Source organism: Pongo pygmaeus, chromosome 8 (genome assembly GCF_028885625.2).
Source record: "Pongo pygmaeus isolate AG05252 chromosome 8, NHGRI_mPonPyg2-v2.0_pri, whole genome shotgun sequence".
NCBI lineage: Eukaryota > Metazoa > Chordata > Mammalia > Primates > Hominidae > Pongo > Pongo pygmaeus.
In genome coordinates, this window is record NC_072381.2 from 77,736,769 (window position 1) to 77,764,105 (window position 27,337).

A 27,337-nucleotide genomic window follows, 5' to 3' on the forward strand; every position below is an offset into this window, starting at 1 on the left:
CCCTGCAGTCCTAGCAAACCATATTTTGCAACATAATAGCCATTTGTCTAACGCAAATTCATTTCAGATTTGTTGCCCCTCAAAGGTAAAGGAGTTAGAAAACAGTTGGGTCTCCATAAAAATGCTCTTCTTATTGCTCAGACTAAAAAGTAAAAAATAGTTTTGTTTACAAAATGTTATCTAGACTCTAATAACCAGAGGATATCTGTTGTTTACCATTTTATTGTTTAGCTTACATATTAATACAATATTTATTTAAAGAGTATAATCCTTTATTACCACACCTTTCCAAATTATTTAAGAAAACCAATTTTTTGTGTTTCTAAAGTAGAGAAGTACCTTACTCAGTGTATGAAACAGAACAAGTAAATATTTTAAAACAGCAAAAATAACTAAATCCCCTGATGTTATCAAACACCCAAATGAGCTTGTAACTACGATTTAGCATTGCACTTAGCACTGCATTTACTCATAGCAATGTCAAAAAGTAGCTCATCCTACAAGCATAAACATTTTTCTAATATCAATTCTGAGAAGTAATTACTGTGTGGGTCTTGATATAAGATGTGAATAATGTAATAGATGACATTTTCAACTGAATTTTCAGTAGAAATAAAAGCGTTCCTAAATGGTATAACTTAAATCACTATTGATAAACACTGAAGAAATGACATTTAATTTTAAACCCTAAAGGCATGGAAAGCTGTGAAGGCATTAGAGTAGATATATAAATTTCTGGTGATGTTAGTAAATAGATGATTAGAGATCTCTAGTAAGTGAGTTCTAGCATGGTTTCTCAACATTATTTCTTTGAGTTCTAAGTTACCAAGATAGTCTATGATTAAAATGTTCCTCATGTACATAATGTTGAGAGTCATTACAGGTTAACTGATTTTCTAAATTTTCAGAATTCATATTAGTCCATTTGAGAAGTTCTGCACCAAAAAAGCTGGTCATATTTGTAAAATTTGTATTCCAAAGGTCATTTAACTTTTTTCATATAACATGTATTAAACTAGCAATGTCTTCTTTAATTAATATTCCAGAGAACAGATTTTGAAACTTACTTAAATGGCAGGACTGGTAAGTGACAGGTGCCCAAATAAAGTAAGTTAACTAAAGTAGCTGACCATCATGACTGGTGATCACATCATAGTTGTTTTTTTCTGATGGGTACCTAAAAGGTCAGTATTATATTTGTTGTTTTTCATAGTAATGAAGAAGCTTTATATAACACATATATGAGACAAAACATGGACACTTGCTAGGGAAATTAAGAACGTGGAATATGAACTTACATAGAAGACAAAATTGTTTTGTGCCAAGAGTTGAGTCAAGAGTTCTGTTGGAAAGACATTTTTATTTTTAATTAAAAAGGGCTTTGAAAATGCTTAAATCCTTTTGGGGAAATAATGATTGAAAGTATCTTAGGCTAGATTCTAAGAACTGAAACTTGATATGAGGATTCTTGTGCAAGTGCTCTGTAAGGAAGAGAGGAAAGCAGGATGGGGTGGCACAAAACACTAAAGATAGTTAGATGTCCTTTCAACCCAGAAGTCTAACCTCAGCCTGATACTGCAAGAGACTCTATAACATGCTCTGGGGATTAAAGGAGGCAGTATGGCCTCTTCAGGCATCTCCAGGAATGAAGCCTGAGCAATTCTCTAGAGAAGGGTAAAGCTGTAACCTAGAGAAAGCCAATACTCACTACCTGGTAAGAGGATATGAGGAGAACCAGCAGCAAGCAGCATCTACTACAGATGTACTTTAGCTTGTTAAATTTTAAAAGTTTAGCAGTCTTTTTTATAAGTAGTGTCATCGACAATTCATTAATATAAAGCTCAGGAAATGATTATAAGGCAATGAGCTAAAACTTAGTTACCTCCATAAACAAACAACAACATATTTATATATTTCAAATGCCATAAGGTTCAAGGAATTCAACAAATTGAAAACTAAACTAAGGAACTACTATTCCAACTTAGCCTAAGCCCTCCTCCATTGCAATGGCACTACCTTCTGTGAACAAGCTCTCTTTGGTTTTACTATGAAATATCTCTTGAATCCATTTGCTTTCTTTTTTTCAAATTGTTTCCCAGCTTTATTGACAAAAGTTATATATGTTTATGGTGTACAACATGATGTTTCAATTTATGTATACATTATTAAATGAATTGAGTCCATTTGTTTTCATTCATTTCTTAGCTACAAATTGTCAATCAAAACTATCATCTGTCTAGCTTAAATTTCAGAAAATCTCTTATGTGTTTCATTGCATTTGGTTTTTATCCCCTTTAATACAGTTCCACTCCACAGCTGGAGCTATCTTTTAAAAGCAAATCTAATCTTATATCCTTCCCTTGTAAAATTTACGTTGGATTTCTGTAGTTCTGAGGACAAAGACTCAAACCATATATTTGACAAACTTCAAAATATTAGAAAGTCGTAAGGACCAACCCTTAGCTCTGTTGTTTTCACCATCTTCACTAACTGCCAGTTCCATGCTGAGGATACTTAGTTTTATCTCTCTAATCCCTACTTCACCTTTGTACTCCAGACTTATGAATCCAAACTGCTCACTCAACATCTCTACTGGCTATTTAATAACTAGTGCAATATCTATTGTTGACATCTTTTTTCTTACTGTATCTACATAAAATTCATCAACACTACCATCAGCTTTTCTAGAATCTGACTATTTTTTACAGCCTCAGCATTCTAGTCTAAACCACCATCTTCAGTCATCTGTATTTTTTTATCATAACTAATCTCCAAATTCTATTCATGTCCCTCAACATACCCTATTCTACATACAGTTGTCACCACGATCACGTTAAATACAAATCAGCTGTACAAGTCCTTTTGAAACTATACAATTTATCTTCACTTTGATCCATCTAAGTCCTTCACTTTGTCTAAAGACTGTACAGGTTCCACTCCTGTCTAACTCTCTAAATTTATCTCTCATAATTCTCTTCATTCTCATGCTATTCTAACCATACTTAACTTTTTTCTGTTCCTCTCTCATAATTTCCCAGAATGTTGAGAGAGCTTGCTCCCCTCTTTCAGATAACTCGTCAATTATTACTTTAAAAAAGGCACCATTCTACAACATTGCTCTATATCACATTACTCCTTTAATGTTGTTCATAATTATTATCAGCTCCAGATCTCTGTTTAGTCAGATTGACTTCAACATAAAGCACCTTCTTTAAAAACAAGATCTTCATTTTGTTTAATTTGTACTCCCTAGTACTAAAAGTAGTGCCTGATACATAGTATTTGTTAAACAAATATTTTTGGTAGAAGTTATCAATGCTGATTCTATTTTCATTCATTCAGCTAAGCCAATATAACCTTTTTCAGTTCCTTTGAATATGTGTCAAGACACACAACCAGATACTTTTCTCTTGCCTCCTTTATCTTTCTTGAAATTAAAACACTTACATATATGACTAAAACCCAGTATATATAGAGAGACAAAATCACATGTTCTATTCTCTATGTGCATGTTTCATATCACAAGTAAAGGTTTTCTTTTCTTTCTTTCCTATTCTTTAGCTCCTATGGTAAGTCAATGAATGGAGCACTACTTAACAAATTGTTCTAAATTTCAAAGGGAAAGTATTAGTATATTTTGGTAAAATGGCTACCATTGTGAACTGTTGTCAAGTTAACTTGAATCAATAATGATGCCATATCCAAATAAGAATGGTTATTGTACTGTTTGTTGTAAAGTTTCACTCAATAAAATTTTATTGTGGAAAATCTCTATAATACAAAAATTTTAAATCAACATTAGATCAGATTACTTCATTTCATTTATGACAGCACTAAAATATGCAATAGGATTATGATGTTAAATTCCTATGGCTGGATTTCAATGCTGTTCATTATCTGGCTCCACCTCACCTCCCATCACCCATAAACTTAATTTCAGACTATTCCACAGTGAAATACTAGGTTAGTTTTACCTACACAACTATATGCTCTTTCCCACTTGTCTGACTTTTCATTTGATTTGATCATAACACAGAGAAATCAGTTTGGCTAAAAGCAAAGTAAACTTGGTAGTGGTAATAATGAAATAGGGATTTATTTTTCTTATAAGAATGCTATAGGTCAAAAACTCAAGACAGAAACCATGTCTTAATACATTGGTATCCTAGGTTCCTCTTATATTTTTCTCCATAATCTTTAGCGTCTCAATGTTTTTTCTTCCTGATTATTGCCTTATGGTTTCAAGATGGCCACAAACCATCAGACTTCAAATACATCTTCCAGGTAGGACAGAGAGAAAAAAAGCAAAAGGAGAAGCATAGAGGCTAAAGGACTTTCCCCTAAAGAAGCTTTACCGTGTATTGGGAAGGATGCCATTTCCAGGGAGCTTTGACCACATAATGCTGACATAAACATGACAACCTACCACTCTTAGTACATTTTTGACAAGCTCCCAAGTACGGGCCATGGACCTCACTCTGAGTAGTAAATTATATACCAAACTTTAAAAAATTATATGTAATATAATCTAAGTCCACCTCAGGTTCATATACAAGCTTGCCTCTTAGTTAACTGAGTAACCCTAGGCAATACATTTAACATTCAGTTTTCCTATATCTAGGCTGGGGATAACAATAAAATCAAATTATGGTTATTAAATAAAATTAAATTACAGTTTATATGAAACACTTGCACATAGTGACCATCCCCCAAAGAATTGTTCAATTTCTTTTTAGCAATTTCTGATATTCGTATTATTACCATCTTAAGCCAGCATTTTCCAAGTGTTTTCCATGATATAATCAAAACTGTTATCTAAGAAAATAATAATAATATATTTGGGAAAAAAACCTGGGTTAAATAGATAACCAAATTAAAGGACCTGAAGAGTCTAATCATAAATAAATTTTCTCAAACCTTATAATTTACTAATATGATTTATGAATCTCCAATAAGGTATATGACAATTAGCATTCCACAAGACTATCAACCAATAAAGCCATTTTTTCTGTGAGCAGAGCTCACGAAATTATGGCAAAGCCATAACATTCTCAAATTCCCTCTTGGCCTATGTGACGATTCTTCTTAAGTTTGTTCAGGACCTTTATGACTGTGTGCAGCAATTCTTCACTGATGCCTACTCTTGGGGCATAGTTTGAGAAACAACTCAGGAGACACCTCACATAATTTAGGTGAGAGAGCCCATTAGAAAGAGGGGATAGTGAAGTCATTAACATACAGATGGCCTTCAGAAGGAGGGTCATGAAGTCTTTACAGAAATATAGAAGGGAGAAAAAGAAGAAATAGGAGAAGCAGAAGGCAGGAGACTATCTATACCCAAGAAGTTCTATGAACATCTCTTGATTCTTGTGCATTTCTTACCCTTAAACTAAGGAAAAGGAATTCCTTCCCAATACAACTTTATCACAGATGTTGTGATATTGTTATTTATGTGGTTCATAGAGACTTGTTTTACAGCCTTTCTTTCACTAAAAAAAAAATAAGTGAATGATCAATTAATCTGCTTATATTATGCTAGAGGGTGAAATTATATTTACAAACATCCATATTAGACAAATAAATACTGAGTTGATGTGCAGATGAAAGTGTCAAGTGTGATATCAAAATCAAGAGCATTGATAAAACAAGATGATACAGATTAATTAGAAATTATTCCCTGGAAAATCACCCTGTCTTCCTTCCTTGTCATCCCTCCAGTACGAGGCCCAATGAATTTGTGATTGGTGTTCAAATAATACACAATTTTCCCATTCAAAACATTGTAGCGCCCTGAGGAGGAAAAGGGCAACTGTTTTGGAATTAAACCATGTATCCTTATATATATATCCAAACAAATATCATTACTGACAGTAGGAATTTAGAGATCCATTAGTGAATAGGAAAATATAAAAATTGAAATTAATCATAAGAAAATGGCTTCTCAAAACACCCTGGCAGTCCTATCTGATAAAACTCAAATATTATTAAAAAGAGTATTTTGAAAGAGCATCAAAAGGGAAAGCTAACACTAAGATGAAAGTCACTGGCACTCACAACATATTGTGCACCACTCTTAGAGCCCAAGAGCAGATGGACCATCATCGTGAAGTCCTGACATTCTTCCAAGGGTGCATATTATTGAAATTGATGCAGGATTTTTCTCGGCCCCTTTTCCGGACTCATGGCAGGGGTGCCACCTCTACCCCTCCCCTGGTACTCAACCCCCTGTGGAAGGGAGCACGTGAATGAGCGAGTGCAGGATTCAGCTGGCTGCTCTGGGTGCTGACATAGGAACAAGTTCCATGCAGAACCCGTGGCCAGACCAGCTGTGTCACCTTGAGGGGAACGTGGCAGCACCCAGATGAGGGTGCCCATGACCCCAAAGCCCCAGAGGGGGTGTTACAGTGTCCCTGTACTTCTGCCATCAGCAGTTGGTTGTGTGTTAGCTCAGTTGGCCCCTTGCCTCATCGTGCGGGCCAGCTGCCCTCCTCTGGCGAGGGCAAAGGGCCAGTGTGACAGCTTTTCTTGGTACCCTCACTCGGTGGGTCCTGTGCTCTTGTCCTGCGCTTCTTTCCAAGAAGAAAGAGAGCACATGGACAGTTGAAGGATGGTGAAGGTGGAGAATTTTACTGAGCGATGAAAACGGCTCTTAGTGGAGAGGGGAGCTGGAGCAGGGACAGGAAAGCAGGCCAACCTCCTCGAAATCAGGTTGTCTCTTCCCCAAGTCAGGCTGTCTCCCCTTATACCAACTGATTCTGGGGTCTTTATAGGAACAGGATGGGGAGTGCATGCTGATTGGTTTGTGAGTATGCAAAAGGTTAAAGTGAAAATAGCACTTAAAGGTGGGCACGACAGTGTAGAGAATTTGGAAAGGGTAGGTATATGCAAAATAGGTGAAAGGTGGGGATCAATTAAAGGAAAGTGCTCCAAACAGGACAAAAAGTTATCAATCGGTCTGAGGATTTAACCTGTAGCTTGGCTTTCAGGCTTTAAATTTTCTTAGGCTTGGAGGTGGGGTTTCATCAGGCACCCGTCCCTATCTGCCCTTATCTGCCTAGACATTTGGCTGCCTCCTGTCACTATCAAAATGATTTTAGATACCCACCCAGAAGTTATAGAACTTAAAAAATAGTATGCCATAATTAGTATCTGTGGACCAATCCATTGGCTGTTACCTGCCAACTGATATCAACAATGTAATTAAAAGACAGTACCTTAAATATGTTTGTCTACTGAGCATTGAAGAGATATTATAATCACAATATCCCAGGGCCAGGGTTGTGGGGGGTGGAATACACTCACAGGAAAAAACATGAGCTGGATTTAACATTTTCTTCAAAAATTCTCAAAACTGATTGCAGATGAGGACTTTGTGCTGGAAAAAAAACACTCGATAGACTTTTTTTTTTTTTTTCGAGATGGAGTCTTGCTCTGTCACGCAGGCTAGAGTGCAATGGCATGATCTCGGGTCACTGCAACCTCCGCCTCCTGAGTTCAAGTGATTCTCCTGCCTCAGCCTCCCAAGTACTGGGATTACAGGTACCCGCCACCATGCCCAGCTATTTTTTGTAGATGGGTATTGCCATGTTGGCCAGGCTGGTCTCGAACTCCTGACCTCAAGTGATCCACCCTCCTTGGCTTTTCAAAGTACTGGGATTACAGGCGTGAGCCACTGTGCCCAGCCTCAATAGACTTTTAAAGCAAATATTTGCACAAAATTATTAGGTAGAAAAAGATACCTAGTATTTTCTAAGAAAAACAAATTTAATGTCACAAATCATCGTAGAGTAATTATTACCTATGTATCTTTCATAAGCAACATCCTCTTTTATGCTAGTTCTGTCCACTTTTGCACAAATAGTCAAATTGCTTTTTTCTTTTTAAAACTAGTTTCCATCCTAAACTAAATACATAATACAAGTGACAAAATAAATGAGTCATATAGGCCCCAAAATGTTACTACAACAATGTGCAACTTATTTGGAGTCCCCAGTATGATTAGAAGGCTTAATGGATTACAGAATAAAACAATGAGTCTCCTTGGAGAATCAGCACAAAATTGGGAGCATTACCCCTTTTGAGAGGATTAATTAAAATACTTCTATATAGATACAAAGAGGTATAAGGGAGACTTCTAGAACTTTTAGAACTCTGAAGACAACTAGTACAAAGCTCTAATACGTCTTAAACAATTTCTTAAACATTTCTAAAGCAGATTTTTTTCCCTTCACTATTTCTATTTATGATGTATTCCTCAAGAGCACAGCTAATAGGAAATAGTTACTTCATTCTTCAACCAGTTCCAATAAGGAAATGTATATTTTGTAATGTCCCTGAAAACGTTTGCAGCCCAAATCCTTTCTTTCTTATCCTGTCCTGGTAAAAATTCAGAATAAAAAGGTGTTTGGGGGTGGCTTGGAGCTAGAATATGCTCCAGGAAAGTTTTGTGTGACTTAGAACAGGTACTCAATCAGGGAGAGATAGTCTGAAATCAGTAGGAGGACCTGGGTGTTGCAAGGAAGTAGCTTTTACTGATACAGTAGACATTGTATTTGAACTCACCTCAACATAGTTTCAATGTTCCCTATTTCTGAATACTTGATGACTAAAGAGAAGACTGTGTAAAATCTCCAAGGCTGGCATTCATTTGCAGAAGCCTAAGCCATTGTACTCTATGACGCAGCTGCCAGAAAGAAACGCCAAAATAAGGAAGTGTGCTCTTTCTACAGGAGAAAAACATTCATGTTGGGAGATGTGCAAGCAAAGGGAAAGAAATTCTAGACAGCAAGCTCTGAGAGCAACTAAAGCCATCTGAGAAATAGTGTCATCTAGAGAACAGAAAAATACGGCATGAAAGCAGTAAGTAGAACTGTAAACCAATAAATATCAAGAGAGTGAATACATTGTGGGGTAGGCCCCCAAGGAAATACTATTCAGTAGGCATAATAAACAGTCTATAGCTACATAAACAATATGGTGAAATATCACATACATGGAGCAGAAGTCATACAAAAAGTATTCACACGTGATTCTTTTTAGATAAAGAACTAACTGGATGAAAATAATTTATACAAAAGATATTAGAACAGTAGTTACTCTTGGGAACAAGTAGCATCAGGAAAGGGGCACAAGGGAATCCTCTAGAACACTGGTGACATTCTATTCTTTGAGCTGAGGGACAATTATACAAGGAGTTACATTTGTGATAGTTTAGCAATCTATATATCTATGATCTGAAGTCTTTTCCTAGATAAAATTATTTGAAACAATGTTATATTGAGCATATTAGTTATATATTTTTGGTTTGTGTTACAGTTACTTTCAAGATTTCGTGTTTGGTTTGGTTTGGTTTTGCTTGTTTGGTTGCAGTGCATTCTCCAAGCAAACATATTATTTAAAGATATAGACAAATTAATCAATATTTTATTCCTGATTTCTCAGTTTTGTGTCATACTTGGAAGTTGTTTCCATCAAAGGTCATTATACACGAAATAAAAGGCTCCTATGTATTTTTCTAAGAAACTATAGAGCTTTTTCCTGTATTGTTGTTTACACCTCTGATCCATCTGGAGGTTATTTTTATAAGGAGTGAAGTATGTTTTAGTGTCTTACTGGGATTATATTCCCTATTCATTTAACATGTAAAATCCGCTTTTCAAATTTAACAATGATCAGCATTTAAGATAGATTTTCTTGTCAATATAGAGCTACATCATCTATTGCAGACACAGATGAGACACAGTATGTATAGTATGATTCCATATTGCAACACCCAGTTGATTATTAGAAACATATTCTGCAATATACCTGAAATGTTAGCACAGAGTATCTCCAGGTTGTAGGTTGGCAGTAGAATCCGTATACTTATCTTTATTTTCTGTTTTTCTCTATTTTCTAAATTATTTGTTCATGATTTAAGCATACAATCTTTTATTTTTTAAAAAAGCACTTTTCTCCCCTTCTTCCAAACACAAATTGACCTCCTGTTCCTCTGATAAAAAATATGAAGTTTTGTTTTTTTTTTTTTTAGTGTAGCCTTTAGAAAGTATTCTTTCTTAACTAGTCGTAGAATACCTCTTCATCTACGTTGAATTTTTCACATTGACCTGAATGCCCCATGACCTTCCATGTCTCTATAAGCTTCTACGCCCTTTTTCTGAATGCTTCTCTCTTTTTTTTTTCCTATGTGAAGATTTTCCAGAGTTTTATAAACAGTTATTGGCTCTTTTTTATATACTCAAAAATTGTAATTTTAGATCACACATAAAGTTAAATCATATAATTTTTTTCCTATACATGACTATCTCTTCCAGTAAAGTTAATTCTTGAGGCCAGGGCCTTCTATAATTTTCCTTTGTATCCCCATCACTGTTCAAGTGATGCAAATGACCAAAGTTTGTTAAATGAATGAATTATATCAAGACACCGGTAATTTTGATCTGATGTCTACGGTTTGAACCATGATGATGAGAAACAGGAGGTTAGTACCCAAATGACATCAAATAATAAATAAGAATCTTTAAATTTTACTTAGCAGAGCTGGAGAGTCAAATTTATAAATATGACTGATATTTTTAGCCCCCTCTAATTTTAGAGTACAAAGAAAATACTAAACCATGAGGGAACAGATGACAGCATTTATTATTAATTAACTAACTCCCATATTCAACAAATATAAAGTGAATATCTGACACTTTTTTTAATATGAAAAACTTAAAATACTTGTCCTCAATGTCTCATAATTTTCTAGATGTTCAGAAAATTGTAATTAGCCTGTAAAAAATTTTAATCAAAATATACTGTTTAACAATTGGATGACTAAAAGAAACAAATTTCAAGAACAGCCTGAGTTAGCTCACATGTTCCTATATTTTATCAAATAACTTCATGTCATGAACTTGCCATCAAACAAGGACAGCCTATGAAATGAATTATATCCTCTTACTCAGTTCCTATTTATGTTCTAAAAGAACATAAATATATTCTTTTTTCACACCATTGTATCCCCATATCTATCAGAATTCCTGCTTCCTAGAAGTATTTGATAAACACTTGTTAAATAAATGAAGAGTGAATGAATGAGCCATACTCTCCTCTTCAATTTTAGTATTTAAATGCATATTCTGAAACTCTGTTCAAATTGATAGTGCACAATTACCAGAGAAGGAATGCAGGAGATATAGAAAAAAATAGTATATTAGAAAATAAATAGAAATGAATGCTCATTACATATATTAAGTATACAGTGCAACTCTGGAAAGTAGTTCACTCTTTACTGGATTCTATAGTGTTGTTTTATATATGAGTTTAACTCATGGGTAAATTTGTCCTAATGTGAGATACATTTTGAACATGAAATACCATAATGACAAAGTTTGAATAAATTATTCTTACAAAGATTTTTGCTCTTTAATAGCCTGAAAGAATATCACAAAAGATTTGTGAGAGATATTTTCTTTTCACCTTCAGCTGAAGTATGTGGGTTGGGATAAATGGGGTAGTGTGTTTATGAGCATTTGAAAATTACACAGAACGTAATTGACTTCTCAAGATCAACTCTTGAAAATCTTTTACATACACACAAGCAGAGAAACACACCTTTTATTTTTATGTAAATGAATTTAAAACAAATAATCATTTGTGAAATTACATGGATTAAATGTTTGACTCACCAAAAATGTTCTTCAAAGGGAAAAGTCTACCTCAAAAGAATGTATGTGTCAGAAAAGCAGCTTGTTTATCGACTTTAACGCGTTGTAATGATGTTTTACTTTTGTTTCCAGTATACACTATTACCAGAGTTAATATTAAATAATTGTATTTTAATTTTAGCTCTTACAAAATAAAAACTGTTAAAATCTTACTTGTAAGTAGAGTATTCTACTATATAAGTTTCCTATTTAGTGTTTTATTACAATGTATTATGTATGCATTAATATTTAATTTATTTGTTTAAGCCTATGACCAATATAGCCTAATATATTCACTACTTGCCTAGAAACTCAATGTATCTTGGCGATTGCAGACATAAGCACACTTATATCAGACCTTCAGCGGGCCTGATAAATGGTCCAGTGTTTTTTTTCAAATCAGCTGGGACAAGTCAGGTGACAAATGATTTCCATTAGCTTCAGCAGAATGGAAACAAAACAGATCAATACAAATGATTTGCAGCAAGTTTAGATCATAAATTTCCTTTTGCCCCTGTGCATCATTTTAATATAGAAGCTTTTTCTTTTCATAGCAGAGAAAAAAGTCATTAGAGAATTGAAAGTTCTTGTTACAGCAAACTGTCTCTGATTTAAGGTGAGACCATGTTAATGCACTATTAGTTTTATCCAATGTTACATAACGATATTATTTTAAAATATGGCAAACAATAAAAATGTTAATGAGTAACATTCCAGAAAATTAATTTTACGTGTAAGCTGTGTACCAACCATAAAATGCTGAAGTCTACAAAGCGAGATTTTTGTTTCTATTTTAATTTAGGACCTTCATTGTTTGAATATTTTTCTTTAGTTCTATTTCTTAACCTTTTTTTTATAATTAGTTTTTGATCGGCAAAGTATCTTCACTTCCTTGCTTCATGTTCTAAAGATGTGGTACTCCCTTAATGTATTATGTTTCAACGGTAGCAAATTATAGAAAAAGAAGGATAGGGAATGAAAGAATAAGAAGAGGATTAAAAAAATCAAACCACAGAAAGCAAATTAGGGTTATTTACCTTTTTCCTAAGTTATTCCGGTGTATATAGATTCTTATATAGTCATGGAGGAATTTGTAAAGACCCATAGAAACATACCCAGTGATTTCCAAGGAAGTCCTGGCAGTTAATAGAATTATTTATTTATATGATTTTGTGGACCTATAAAGGCTGAGCATAAAACTGTCAGTCATGCTACATGTACCAAGAGCATCCACTCTGAACAAGTTCTGCTATACCCAAGGAAAATGTATGATGTAAGTGCCATTCACTGCACCCATGGGGGTCCTCTCACTGCTGTAATAAGCAGATGGCTTTTACCTCAGTATAGAAATGGTAGTTCAAATTCATCACCACTGCCTGAGAGAGAGAGAGACGCTGGGATACACGGGGCACTCTCCAGCTGACCACTGTTGCTGCATGAACAAGTGCGCAAGGGGACAGTAAGTATCTCAGCTTCTATAACCTTTCTAACAAGTCAGTTAACCTTTCTCAAGATTATAATTTATAATTTAAATTTATAATTAAATTTATAATTTACATCACAAGCATACAGCAAAAGAAGAAGATTCAAGATGAAAATATAAAGAGAAACAAAAAAACAAACTTGCTTTTATGACCCAAATAACTTGAAGGAGTTTCAGCTTTGTTTGGATGGTAGGGGAAGTGTACATGGGTGTGAGATTAGGACAGGGATACATTTATCCCCTCAAAAGCAGATTTTAAAGTTTCCAAAGTCACCTAACTTGTCTTAGTAGCATGGAATAATTTTTCTAGACTCTAGTCCTGTATGAAAACCCGTGTTTCAAGCCTGACTCCATTCTTTATTCTCCGTAAGATCCCTAAAAATCATATAAATAGTTCCTCATCAGACTACTATTTGAAAATCAAGCAAAATAATATCCCCTCTGTCTAGATCCTAATGCCTATCAGCACCTGGTTTTCAAACTGCCCTAATGAGTCCAAAGTGTGTATGAGTAGAGTACAGTGTTAAAGAGCGTGGAGTCTCCAGTCACATTGCTTGGATTCAAATCCAGACTTTGCAAGTTACTAGCTTTGTGATTTTTGGCAAGTTTTTTAACCTCTGTGTGACTCAGTTTCCTCAACTGTGAAAGACGGATAACAATCATTCCTACCTAATAGGATTGTGGTGAGGTTTAAGGAAGTTAATAGAGTAAAGTGCTCATAATAGCACCTAAACCATGTCTTCCTATGTATTTTAGCTATTATTATTACTACTACTAATAGTATTATTATTGTCATTATTATTGGTGTGTGTTCAAGAATGTCAAAAACAATTTGAAACAGGAGCTAAAGACTTGGAAGAAGGTAATAGAGGATTAGGAGTCTTACTAAAAAAAAAAAAAAACAGCAAACAACAACAAAAAAAAGCTTTTACCTTCTAGGCACTCACTGAATTTTGTGACATATTGGAGAACTTTAGTTTGGTTCTCCTGGGAATCCAGCCATTATGTAAAATATCTGGATGCCAAGAGGCTGCTGTGATGGAGAGGACTTGTGTAGGCTCGTTGGTCACCAGGTTAAGCTGAATTCCTTGGTGAACCCTAGCATTAATGGCCATGAGAATGAGCCATATTAGATGCATATTTAACTCCAAATATCAGATGACTGGCCCAGCTGACAACTGACTACAACCATGTGAGACACTTCAAGCTGCCCAGCTGAAGCTTTCTTGAATTCCAAGCATGTAACATCATGAGCAAAATAAAAGGTTCATTGTTTGATGGTGTTATATTTTGAGGATTTTTGTCATATAGTAATAGCAACCAGAACATCATCAGTTCTGTTCTCTGCTCCTACCTTCTTTCCAAGAACCCAACTTTTTAGTCTTTTAGTTTTCCTGCCTCCTACCTACCTTTGTGGCCCTCTAGCTAAGCGCTTTGCCTGGAATCATAGTCCATTACCTTGTAATGAGCATTTGCATGTTCCATGAAGAAATGTAACTAGCTATTAGTTCATCTTTCTGAGATATATGACTCTAGAATCTTGGTCTCTCATATTATTCCTGTATTACTTTTGTATTGCCTTGAAATAACTTTTGTTTTGTTCTGCTTTGTTTTAAATGTTATTTGGCTTTTCCACTTGTAGAAACATTGGACTACAGCAAGCTATTCTTTCTTAGTCAGAAGCAAAGTTATTATTTGCCTTATTAATTAAGACTAGATTCTAAAATCATTATTGACTCAATTCCTTAATGGTATGCAAGGAACTAGAACTTGACTCATATTAAAATTCAAAAGATTTTATATTAACCATAAATTATTCAGAAGTCTTCTACTTCTTAAACCTAGTGTACTTCAATAACATTCCTTCTGAACACAACACATCTTCTTCAAAATATCTTACTCTAAAACTAACAACAAGCCATTCATCACCATCGAGACATCCTCTGAGTCTTCTTTTACTTGGAGTCAGCTGATGTTCTTTAGAAAGAGAACACTTACTTTCCTGTGGAGCCAGCATTCCATGAGTGACCACCCAAAGGACTCCCTTGCCAGAATTCTTAATTCATCGGCTCTTTTCTGTAAATCCTCAACCTAGATTCAGTCACATATTTCCATTTGCTCTTCCAAATGGAATTTACAGTTAATTGGAGAAATGCAACAACACGTGAATTGGTGCTAATGCAAACTTACTAGGGGCCTGTGCTGACAGAAGTGGACCTTTAGTACCTGCTAGTTTTTGAATATTATATATTCTATATAATGCTGGAGGTTCTAGATAGTGAAGTAAGTCAGGAGAAGGAAGAGATAAACATATTTAAAAGGAATAAATAAAATTTCACTTTTGTGAAATAATATGATTGTGCATAAAATCCATAAAAAGAAATGCATAAAAAGAACACTTATGTAATTTTTAAATTTGTATAACTTTTTATAAGGTAATGAGCAAGAGTAAACAAACAGACATATATTATGTCTATTGCAATAATTAACAATTAACAATTACATATTAAAATGCAATTTAAATGTTATTAAAATATAAGAGATCTACAAATAAATCAAACAAATATAACAAACAACCTATTTGGACAAACTATAAAATATCACTAGAGAAATTTAAAAATATCTAAATTAATAAAGCATTATGTTATCATCAGGATTATAAGATTCATTTGTAACAATGACAATTTTACCCATATTGATTACAGTTCAAAATTATAATAGATTTGTAAATCCTAGCCAAGCTTATTTAATTTACTTTTGAACATCAAAAGGATAGAATTTGTCAAGGTTTCCTTGAAGAATAACAATGTGGCATGACTTGTTCTACAGATACAATTTTGTAATATAAAGTTACAATATTTAGTTTACATACAATCATTTTAGTAAACGGTAATGAGAAAATTAGATATGCTTATTTGGGAAAAAAAGACTCAAATGTGAGTCATGTCAACATAGAATAAAATACAAAAAGCAAAATACTAAAGGATCCAAAAGTTAACATAGATAAATATATTCATAACTTCAAGGTATATAAACATCTTCCTTTTTTTGTTTCTAAAGTACAAATTCAGTTTATTCATCTGTTTATGACACAGTACACAGGAGGCAAAGTGTTTCACATCATAGACTTCACTTCCAACTCCTTGGAATGTACATCTCTTTGGCTTACAGGAGAGACTAGACAGGAAAGCCAGGCTACGCTTACGCAACTAAAATGAGGTTGGGGGCAATGCTAACGTCATCCTCACAGGGATGGCCACAGGGACTGTTAGTCGCAAGCTGGTTTTCTAGACCTGTTAGCTGGAAGCATGGGGAGCACCATTTCTGGAAGCTCAAGCTATGTTGGGCTTCAGTCATCTCCACCACACAGGTACAGCAGTGCTTTCTGGGTAGTCACTCTTAGTGTCTTGCTGGATGTAATAGTACGGGGACATGCCATACTTTCTCTTGAACTCAGACCTAATTTTCAACATGTCCACTTCACTGCAGGAGGTGATGATTCTGATCAGGACCTTATCTCGAGTCCCCTTGCCCTTCATGGAGTAGTACAGCCAATTAGCAAAATACAGGGGCTTGTTCTGAATGCACTGGACCAGGTTCAGGAAAGCATTTTCCAGGTCTCCTTTAACCTTTATCTTGATGCTCTCTCTTGATGGGCTGTAGCTCTTGTACCTATCAAATACTTTCTGGAGGTGAGACATGCTCTGCTTGGTCATGATGCTTATCCACTTGGGAACGTCAGTTCTTTTCCTCTTCACTCCAGCGTCATAGAAATCCTGGGCATCTTGGTCAATCAGTTCATAATCAATGACAGAGCCATCCTCTGGTCTTCTAACCTTTGCCAGGGCAAACATCAGCTTGCGGAAGTCACCGTATGTGTCCGAAATAATGTCCTTCTCCAGATCAACTTTGTACATTTCTTTGTAGACTCTGTTAATTTCCTGGAGCTCCTGGTTGGTTGTTGAGCAGATGATCTCAATGAGGGAGTCCTCCTCCGTTCCCAGCCCCTTCATGGAAGCTTTTAGCTCAGAAGCATCATACTGAGCAGGTGTCTTCAATAGGCCCAAAAATGACTGTCTCCAGGTGGCCAATAAGGCTGACTTCAGTGCTGATGTAAGTTCCTTTTTGGTCCTTCTCTGCTAGGCAAAGGCAATATCCTGTCTCCGAGCATTCCTGCTGTTGGTCAAAATGTTGACAATGGTGAACTCACCCATACCTTTTGTCCTGATGGTCCTTTCAATGTTCAAAGCATCCCCCTCAGCATCAAAGTTGGTGTAGGCTTTGACTGACCCATATGCACTTGAGGGTGTAGAGTGATCACCCTCCAAGCTGAGCTTGCACAGGATTTTGTAAATAGTATACATTTTGAAGGAAGCTGGGCCGGGCGCTGAGAGCTGAGAGCGTCCCCAGATGCTGAGCCAAAAATTTTCAACAGAACACAAAAAGAACTGATCATGAAGTTTATTTTTTATTTTTATTTTTATTATTTTTTTATTATTGCTATTATTATTATTATCTTTAAGATAGACTTTCACTCTTGTCGCCCAGACTGGAGTGGAATGGCATGATCTCGGCTCACTGCAACCTCTGCCTCCCGGGTTCAAGTGATTCTCCTGCCTCAGCCTCCTGAGTAGCTGGGACTACAGACGCTGGCCACCACGCCCAGCTAATTTTTTGTATTTCTAGTAGAGATGGAGTTTCACCATGTTGGCCAGGTTGGTCTCGAACTCCTGACCTCAAGTGGTCCACCCACCTCGGCCTCCCAAAGTGCTGGATGACAGGCGTGAGCCACTGCACCTGGCCTGATCATAAATTTTAAATGTAAGTTTTGGTCATAAATATTTGATCATAAAATAAGTTAAAGTCTGAAACCATATTTGAAAATTCTAAATAAAAGACACATAATCAGAAAATCTAAAGTATTACAAATCAATTAGAAAAATATAAACAAACAAAAAAGGGTAAAAAATGTGAATAAAGAGGAAATTGGCATATACAGTAAAACAATTGAGAAAAAGTTGTTCAATTTCATTAGTGATCAAGGAAAAGAATATTAAAATTTCAATAAATTGCACCCAAAAAAGAAGATAAAATTAAATTCCTGGTGTTTGTATGAACGTAGAAAAACTCATACTATTTCTTTTAGGGAATATAAATTCATGCTATCGCTTTGGAAAACAGTGTGATATTATCTAGTAATTTAAAAATATGAAAAATGCAACTATTTCCTCGTAGGTATATAGACAACAGGAATGTATTTATATATGAACTCAGAAACATGTAAGAATATTCACAGCATTCATCATAAAAGCCCTAAACTGGAAACTATCCAAATGTCCATTAACAGGAAAAGTGGTGTATAAATTGTGGGTATATTCATCAACTGAAATGCTTTACAACAATCACAAGAAAATGGAACTACAACTACACACACTAATTTCAATTGATCTCATAAGTATAACATTGAGCAAGAGAATTCAGACCCACATTTATGTATAATGTATTATTCCATTTATATAATGCTCAAAAATAGGCAAAACTGAATGATTCCATTGAGTTATCATTCTTTAGGTAGTAATACTACAAAGAAAGTGAGCGGTTATTACCTTTACATTGAGGATAGTGATTGCCTTTAGAAGAAATGGACCAGTTTGTGATTTGAATGGGTGTGCAGGGTGCTCATATTATTTCATATCTTGACCTTGAAAGTGGTTATAAGGGTGTTAACTATATAATAACTTTTTAGCTGCACGTTTAGATTTTATGCAGTTTTCTCTATGTGTTTTTAATTCAGTGCAAGAAATGATTAGAAATAATGTAAACATCTCGTGTCTTTTATATTTTCCATCTTTTTCTTCATCAATCTCTTCCAATTATAATTTTATTTAAAAATATGATGAGTAAATATAATTAGAGGAGTAGGAAAAAGAATGGAAACTACTAAAGTGATGCTGTGGAAATTCTTCATGGTAAGAAAAATTTTATGACAAACACTCACTGCTGCTTCAGTTAAGGGAGGTCATGTTTAACCAGCCTTCTGAAATTATTTGAAAATATTACACCTATAATAGATGATAGAAATTCAACGATGTAGTACTCTTGTATTTTTCTTCAGGCAAAAAGCCACGTTACACGTGAGAAATTAATGACTAAGGTAACAAGTTATTGAGTAAGAGGTTAGAAATAGTGCTGGATAGAAAACTGACAGCAGCATTCCTTTTACTCACAGGCTAAAGCCATAAAATCCCTCCTCTAGTGTCTTTTTCTGGAATATTCTAACCACGAGATAAGCCATCCTCTAGGTACTGCTGAGACCTTAAGGACTGAAGGAGTCAAGGAAGTCAGGATTCCTTTAATCCTCTACCTTCAAGGCCACCCCGTTTAAAAGTTGTGCTGACCTTTCTTCTCTCTCTCCTTTCTCACCTCTCCTCTTCTTCCTTATCTTCTCATTCATCCCCTTTTCTTATCCATTCATATGTTTTTTCACCTTCCTGTAAGGGAAAGGAAGTGTGGAGATTTCCAGCCAGTGAAAAGTAAGACTTGCCAGGTGTTTAGCAATTCTGCTCCTGTAATCTCAAGATATTGCAAGTAAAGATTTTGAAAGTAGAATCATCTATCCTATTTTTGAAATTCAAAGACTCAGATATAATTTGAATATGAAGATTAAAAATTCAGTAAAATTTTATTCATTGTTATATGCAATAATGGTCATTTTCTTAGGGAAAGTAAGGGAGATATGCCACTTTCTATTTAAGCACTTTGCTTTAATATACATTAGGAAAAATCATTATATTTGGCAATCATCAAAGTAATTTGGACAAACACTTTTAAAAGACACTATAGAAACTGGCTTTTCCAGCGTTGTACAGTTTGGTGAACTATAATAATCATCACAGTTCAGATCATTGCCAAGTCCCCATCTTATCTTTGCTTTCAAGACTGGTTTCTAGAATCTATTTGTTAGCTTACACACACATGCACACACACACAAGTTTTCACACACATGTGTAATGTGGCTTTTTGCCTGGAGAAAAATACAAGAATACTACATCATTGAATTTCTGCTATCTATTATAGATGTAATGTTTTCAAATAATTTCAGAAGCCTGATTAAACATGACCTCCCTTAAGTGAACATACTGTATATGTTCACAAACATAACAGTAGTTCCCCTTATCTGTGGATTATATGCTTCAAGATCTCCAGTGGTTGCCTGAAACTGGATATCACTAAACTCCGGTTTTTTTCCTATATGTATGGAAACCTGTGTATGTTTTTCATATACATAAATATCTACAACAAAAAGTTTTATTCATAAATTAGGCACAGTATGAGGTTTACAACAATAATTAATGAAATAGAATAATTATAGCAATATACTGTAAGCAAAAGTTATATGAATGTGATCTCTTTCTCTCTCAAAATGTCTTATTATACTTACTCACCTATTTTTAGGCTGTGGTTGACTGTGGGTAACTAAAACCAAGGGAAGTGAAACCACAAATAAGGGGGGAATACTGCACTGTGAAAACTCTCTTATGAGAAATGTCATAAATGTTATATAATTTTCTCATATTTCAGATTGAAAATATGGACAATCTTCTTCAATTAATTAATTTAATTTGTAGAGATGAAGTCTCACTATGTTGCCCAGGCTGGTCTTGAACTCCTGGGCTCAAGTCATCCTCCCACCTTGGTCTCCCAAGGTGCTGGGATTACAGGTGTGAGCCACTGCACCTGGCCAGATAATATCAACAAACTTAATCATACCAGAGCTGGCTTTCTCTGCACATTTTGAATGAAACCACCTTTGAAACATTGAAACTTTTTGCTCATATACGATTTGCTTTTCTAGTGACTTAATGCTAGATTTGACTAATTAGATTCATAAATAGAATTATATTTATAATCTATTCATAAATAGATTGTATTAGGAAAATTAATTAGATTCATAAATAGAAATTATCTTTGCTAATAATAATTGGAAGTAAGAACTTTTACCCCAATGAACATAAATATCAAAATTTCAAAATTAATCAGAAGTTTCCTGCAGATATATCATGTATGGAGAATAAGGGGATGTCACTTCTAGGAATATTTCCTAACATCCAAGGCTGAATTTGTTGCCTCTGCTCTGTACATCATCTATCATAATTTATTATTAATGTCTATTTTATTTTCACTTCCCCTCCAGGTCAGCACTCTTCAATAGAATATTCTGTGAAGATAGAACTGATCTGTATCTGTGCTGTCCAATAGGTTAGCTACTGGCCACATGTGATTATGACACACTTAAAATATGGCTATTCTTAATCAGAATGCATTGTAATATAAACTACACATTATATTTCAAAAACAGTGCAAAATTAAAATATATAGCATTAATATATTTTTACATAGAATGCATGCTGAAATGATTATATTTTGAATATATGGGGTTACATGAAATATATTCTTATTATTAATTTCACTCTTTTTCTACTTTTTAAATAATGACTACTACAAAAATTTAGAATTATGCATGTAGCTAGAAATTGTAGAGTACTCTATCTCTATGGGGAGGCATGCTTTACGTCTGTGACAAAAAAGCATTTTTCTACATACAGTATTTTGTAACACTATATTCAAAGTTATATTTTAACTTCTATATTCTATTAAATAGTAGTGTGCACGTCATAGTTTACTTGGGGTCTTTTTTTTTCTCTTTTAGTGTTTTTGTTTTTTGCTTAGTGCGTCTTATAATCAATTATAAGTTAGGACAAATAAAACATGTTTTCTCTCTATGTTTGCACATAAAAACACAGCGCAAATCAGTTGATTCTTAATCCTGTGAAAATGTCACCAAATAACTAAAAACATTATATTTCAAAACTGCTTGAATTAGTGTGCTTGCCAAAAGGATAATTACCCAGAAGAAAGTGTTAGCAAATACTTAAATAAAATGCAACTCTCTAGAGAAATAATTGAGGCAGATCAGTTTCTCCTTCTCTTTGAATATTATTATAATCACTTCAAATAAGTCTACAGTATTGACTTTAGTTAGCATAAAAGAGAATTTGAATGATGCCTTGAAGTTTGTTGACAATATTTCTGACTAATAATCATACAATAGATTTGCACTGCATGTTTACATTGGTTGGAAGGAAGGGTTGGGAAATTCTGAGGAAAGAAAATTTAAGAAAAGTAAAATTTACATAATTTTAATGTTAATTTTTTTTTTTGCTTTTTTATTTTAAAAATAATATATGAAACAAAAAGTAATACAAACAGATAGCATCTAATCAAATATCATGGTCCATGTTAAGTCACCTCCAATTTCACTCCTAGTAGCAACTCATTCCATTTCTGTCACTTTAATATTTCTGGTGATTGCCACATAATTCTTCATCATGTGTTAACATCTTTATTTCTGAATTTATCAAATTTAGAAAAACGTATATTAATGCTCAACAATTAAAGATAGAGAAAAGCCCACATCATACTTAAGCCCTATTTTCCTGTGATATACTCCCATAGTCAATAGTGTACTATGTTTAGTTTTGTGTAGATTACCTTCCTATCTTAATTAAAAAATTAATTATCCCATTAACTTATGACATTGTCTCTTAACTCACCATGTCTTCATACTAGAAAATAAGGGTTTTAGTACTTTCATCTATTCTTCTTTCTCTTAATAAATGTATTCCTTCCCTCTTCTATTATCTATCATTCACATTGCTAGAATATTTATTTCCTGCAACCATAACCAAGTGTTTCAAACATTGATTCTTCCACAAGTTCTAAAGTTGAAACCCAATAGCCACATTTACACTTCTATGACTATGTAAATATTATCTACAGCCAAGTTAGACTAACTCTACGTCTATGTATCTTTACCCTCACTTCAATTCATTGATCTCAAAAAGACAAAAGCAATTATTTCTATTTTTTAATAAAATGCATATGTTTTGCAAGTACACTTTTATAACAGTTTGTGATGCCTAATTTTACCAAAAATTTCCTGGGCTTTTCTTCCACAATCTACTTTTAAAAATGCAGTTTCATGTGGCTTGAATTATCAGAGTTAATAATATGCATTCCTGATAGAAAAAAAAAGTGACTTTTTATCTAGATGAAATAGTAACAGTGTTGAGTTTATAGTAGATGCTGAACAAGTATTTGTTAAATGAATGAATAATTCATTTTTCAAAGAAAGTTTTAATATCTAGATGTAGAAATTTTTGAATTCAAGAGTAAGGTTCTTTTTTTACTGAATGCAGTAGATGAGAATAAATTATTAAAATGATTCTTAATATACTTTTGATGTAAGGATACTAAGAAAGAACTAACTGGATTTTCTTTAGGTCAATGATTTTAATCATATAATTCAAACCTGAAAAATATTTGAATTATAAATGTGAACTTTTTACAATATGAGAATAGTTGACCACAAATTTGATAACACCATATTAAATTAAACCATATTAAATTAAATTAATACCATATTGTCTAATTAAAATAAAGAATATTTCTAGTCTTTAAATACACATGAAAATTAAGCATTATTTTAAGAGTATGTTGTGACTCTTTCATGCAGTAAAAATTATTAATATTTTCTTTTAAAAATATGCACTTTATCTTAAAACAAGGCATAATTAAGGTGGGAGTTAGGTAGCAACTATTTTTTTATTTTTTATTTTTTATTTTATATTAAAAATAATTTTATTTTTTATTTTATCAAATATATATTTAAATTATTGATGGTTTTTAAAAGTAGTAAAATTTTAATAAGGTTAAAAATTCAAATTTTTAATATTTTAATCACGTTCATAATCCTGATGCTGATGATGAGGCATTACCCTAAATCAAGAGGTAAACCTTTGAGTTTTGCTGTGATACAGTTGGGAGCACTGTATGAAGGGATGGATGTAAAACAGTGATCTTGTCATGCCTTATTTGTAATTAATGGAAAAAATTCATAAATGCTCATGAAATAAGTGAGTAATAAATGTCCATAAAATAAAAAGAAAATTAGCTTTCTGTGTTACATGGAATATTCATAATTAGTGTCATTTCACTTCCATTAAATGGATTTTAAAGAATTTCGGCCATCCTAGTATCTTCCAGATTGTTTTCATCCTCATAAGCCCAATCTATCATTTTTCCCATTTTAAATGATTTGACATGTTGCTAAAACAGGACTCAGAAAAATTGGCTAAATATATCTATAACTGAGCTACCATTCTTTTGAAGAAATGTTTAGTTTCACTTGGGTGATTTAGAATTAGAAGCAGAAGTTCCAGGAGGATAAAATGGAATGTGAACAGTATAGACAGATTAGAATAAATGAAAGATACGTAAAATCACCATGGGAAACAGTTAAGTTTTAACATTCATTGTCATGAAATTGTGTGATAGATGTTCACTGAACTTGTGTGATGCTCCCTGCATAGCAGGCACTCAAGAAAGGAGATTGATGGACTGGCAACAAGTTTCCAAACTTTGGAATTTATTTAACATGTCAAATTGAGAATTTATTTTTAAATACTACATTTGTTTATAGTTAATATTAATGCTATTCAACTATTCAAAAAAATCACAGTTGCAACAATTCCCTAAGGAAATATTTCTTCACACGAGTGAATTTTTATCTGGCCTTATTTTATTTCACTGTGTTAGAGAGTAATAGACCATGAGGGAGTTATTCTAGAGATGACTACTTCAGGTAGTTGTGAATGCCTAAGAGATACTTCTATAAATGATGGTACTTTCATTACAAGAAATAGTTCAAGCTGCCTTTCCATCTTGACTAATATTATGAAAGTTAAGTGGCAAAAAGTCAAGGAAAAATTTTGATATACCTTAGATCAAATACTGATCATTGCTGCTTTCTAACATATAGAATTAACAGAGACATAAAACAGTAAATTCAAGTTTTGGATCCATTATATATATAAGTTTTACTAATTCATCACAATCATAGACACAGTTGCACAAAACAATATCCTGCTGATATTCTATATATGTAGAGTGTTCACTAATTTTAATTTGTTATGTTCTTTCTTGTGAGTTAACCGATTGGTTCACTAGAGGCAACAGAATCCATGAGACCATAGGAAACACATATCTCATACAAAAATGTCTCATTTCTGGCATTGATTTGGGAAATTTTTCCAGAATTTCCTTAAAGCAGCACTATAAAAAATATAAGGATACCAACATCTAGAATGATTAGATACTATATCATAAATAATATCAAACAGCAATCCTTACACTCAACTGACATTGTAGTATTGTGGTAACAAACAGTTTACAGTTGGATGTCATTGTTTGCTTTTGCTGTGAAATAACCTACGCCAAAACTCAATGCCTGAAAACAAGAATCAATTCTGTGCAATGTCAGTATGGGTTTGAATCAGTTGGGTGGTTTTTCCACTGGTAAGGTTGGAGCTTCCACATCACCTACAGTCAGATTGGGGCTGATTTGTCTAGAATGAACTAACCCACAGGTCTGGGGGTCAGTGCTTCCTATAATCTGTGACTATGACCATCAGGTTAGCCTGGGACTCATTTGCATGGGAGTGATCATAGTTTTCACAGAAACAACAAAGTAAGGTATATTCCAAAGCAGAAGCACATTGAAGTCCCTCCTTCTATCACATATACCTGTTACCCCAGGGCTTGCTGTCCAAAGCAAGTCACGTGACCAAGTCAAGTATAAATGGATTTTAGTCTTCTCAAGAGCATGGATACAGACAGCCATGATTAAATTGAGGGCTATTGCTATAACAATCTATAATGCTGGAATAATGGCTTGCTAATTAAATACAAACAAATCAGGTCTTTATATTGTCCTAGTTGAATCAAATCAATGCATTAATTAATATATGCACTTTTCTTTATCCATTAGTTCATGAATGTATTTAAATATTTATTTATTTAATTCATGGTAAAAATGTAGAATTAAAACATATGACTTAAATTTAAGTTCTAAGAAAGATTTATTTATTTATTTATTACTTTCCCATGCCAATTAAAATATTTGGAACTGAATGCTTAGGTATGCAGCAGAGAGAAAAAAGTTGGCTGGTCCTCAAGAGGCACTCTGAGTCCACACACACAGCCATGTAAAATTGGCATGGAGATAAAACACAAAAAGAAGAATTATAAGAGATGAAACAGAAGAAAACATCTTAATTTTAATATAAAATAATCCTATACACAATTGTTTGTGCCTATATCCAATTGGAAATTCCTGTTCACATGCAGAGGAAGACAGAAAAGCTTAGACAAAGTGGGACTATGTTTGAGAGAGAGATGAAAAATTCCACTTGAGAAATAACTTCATACCAAATACTTTAAATGATAAAACTCAACACTGCATATACAACCTGCTTAGGTAAAATGGTAAAACACATGTAAACTGTAGTGATGATACACAGAAAGAATGAGGAAAATGTTACCATATATCTGTAATTTCACACCTAAGAAATTATGCTAAAGAAATTATTCAACAGAACATTCTGGCTTAATAATAAACTGTTTTGAGAAACTGAAAACAATGATAGAAAAATGGTTTAAATTACAATTGAACATAGAGATAATTGGGTAGCCATTAAAATTATAATTATGAAGATTTTTTTCAACATAGAAAATGTTTAACATGTAAATAACATTGAGTAAAAATGCTAATTTATATGATTGCTACCATGTGTTTTACATACACACCCATATGTATATATGTAAAAAAACCCATAAATTTTGAGTTAGAGTGGTTAACTTAATGAGTAATTGTTTTAAAGTAGAAAGTATTTATATTTCTATATATTAAATTTGAGATATAATAACATTCCTTGAAATAAGTATATCCTGAATTCATTAAAAATTCATAAAAACAATTTAAAATGAGAGCAAAATATATAAAATGAGTTTTACGCCTTAGTTACCAATTGTTTCAATTCAAAATCACTGGCTTTACTATAGGTAATAAAAGGTTGCACAGCAGAGTGGGTCAATCTATTAAGGTTTCATTGTTTTCTTGGTAAAAAGTTACTTTAAAAATGAAGTAGAAAATAGAGAATTATATTTGTATTCAAAACTAGAAATTGTTCCAACAGTCCAAACCAAGCAAAGTCCTTATTTAATATAAATAACCGGGATAATTGACTTACTACTTTACTTTTCT

At 33.6% G+C, this 27,337-nt stretch overlaps 1 pseudogene; it reads right to left on the reverse strand.

Moving 5' to 3' along the window:
* Positions 1–16,522: 16,522 nt before the first annotated feature.
* On the reverse strand, positions 16,523–17,560 carry LOC129006341 (annexin A2-like; annotated as a pseudogene).
* Positions 17,561–27,337: the final 9,777 nt, after the last annotated feature.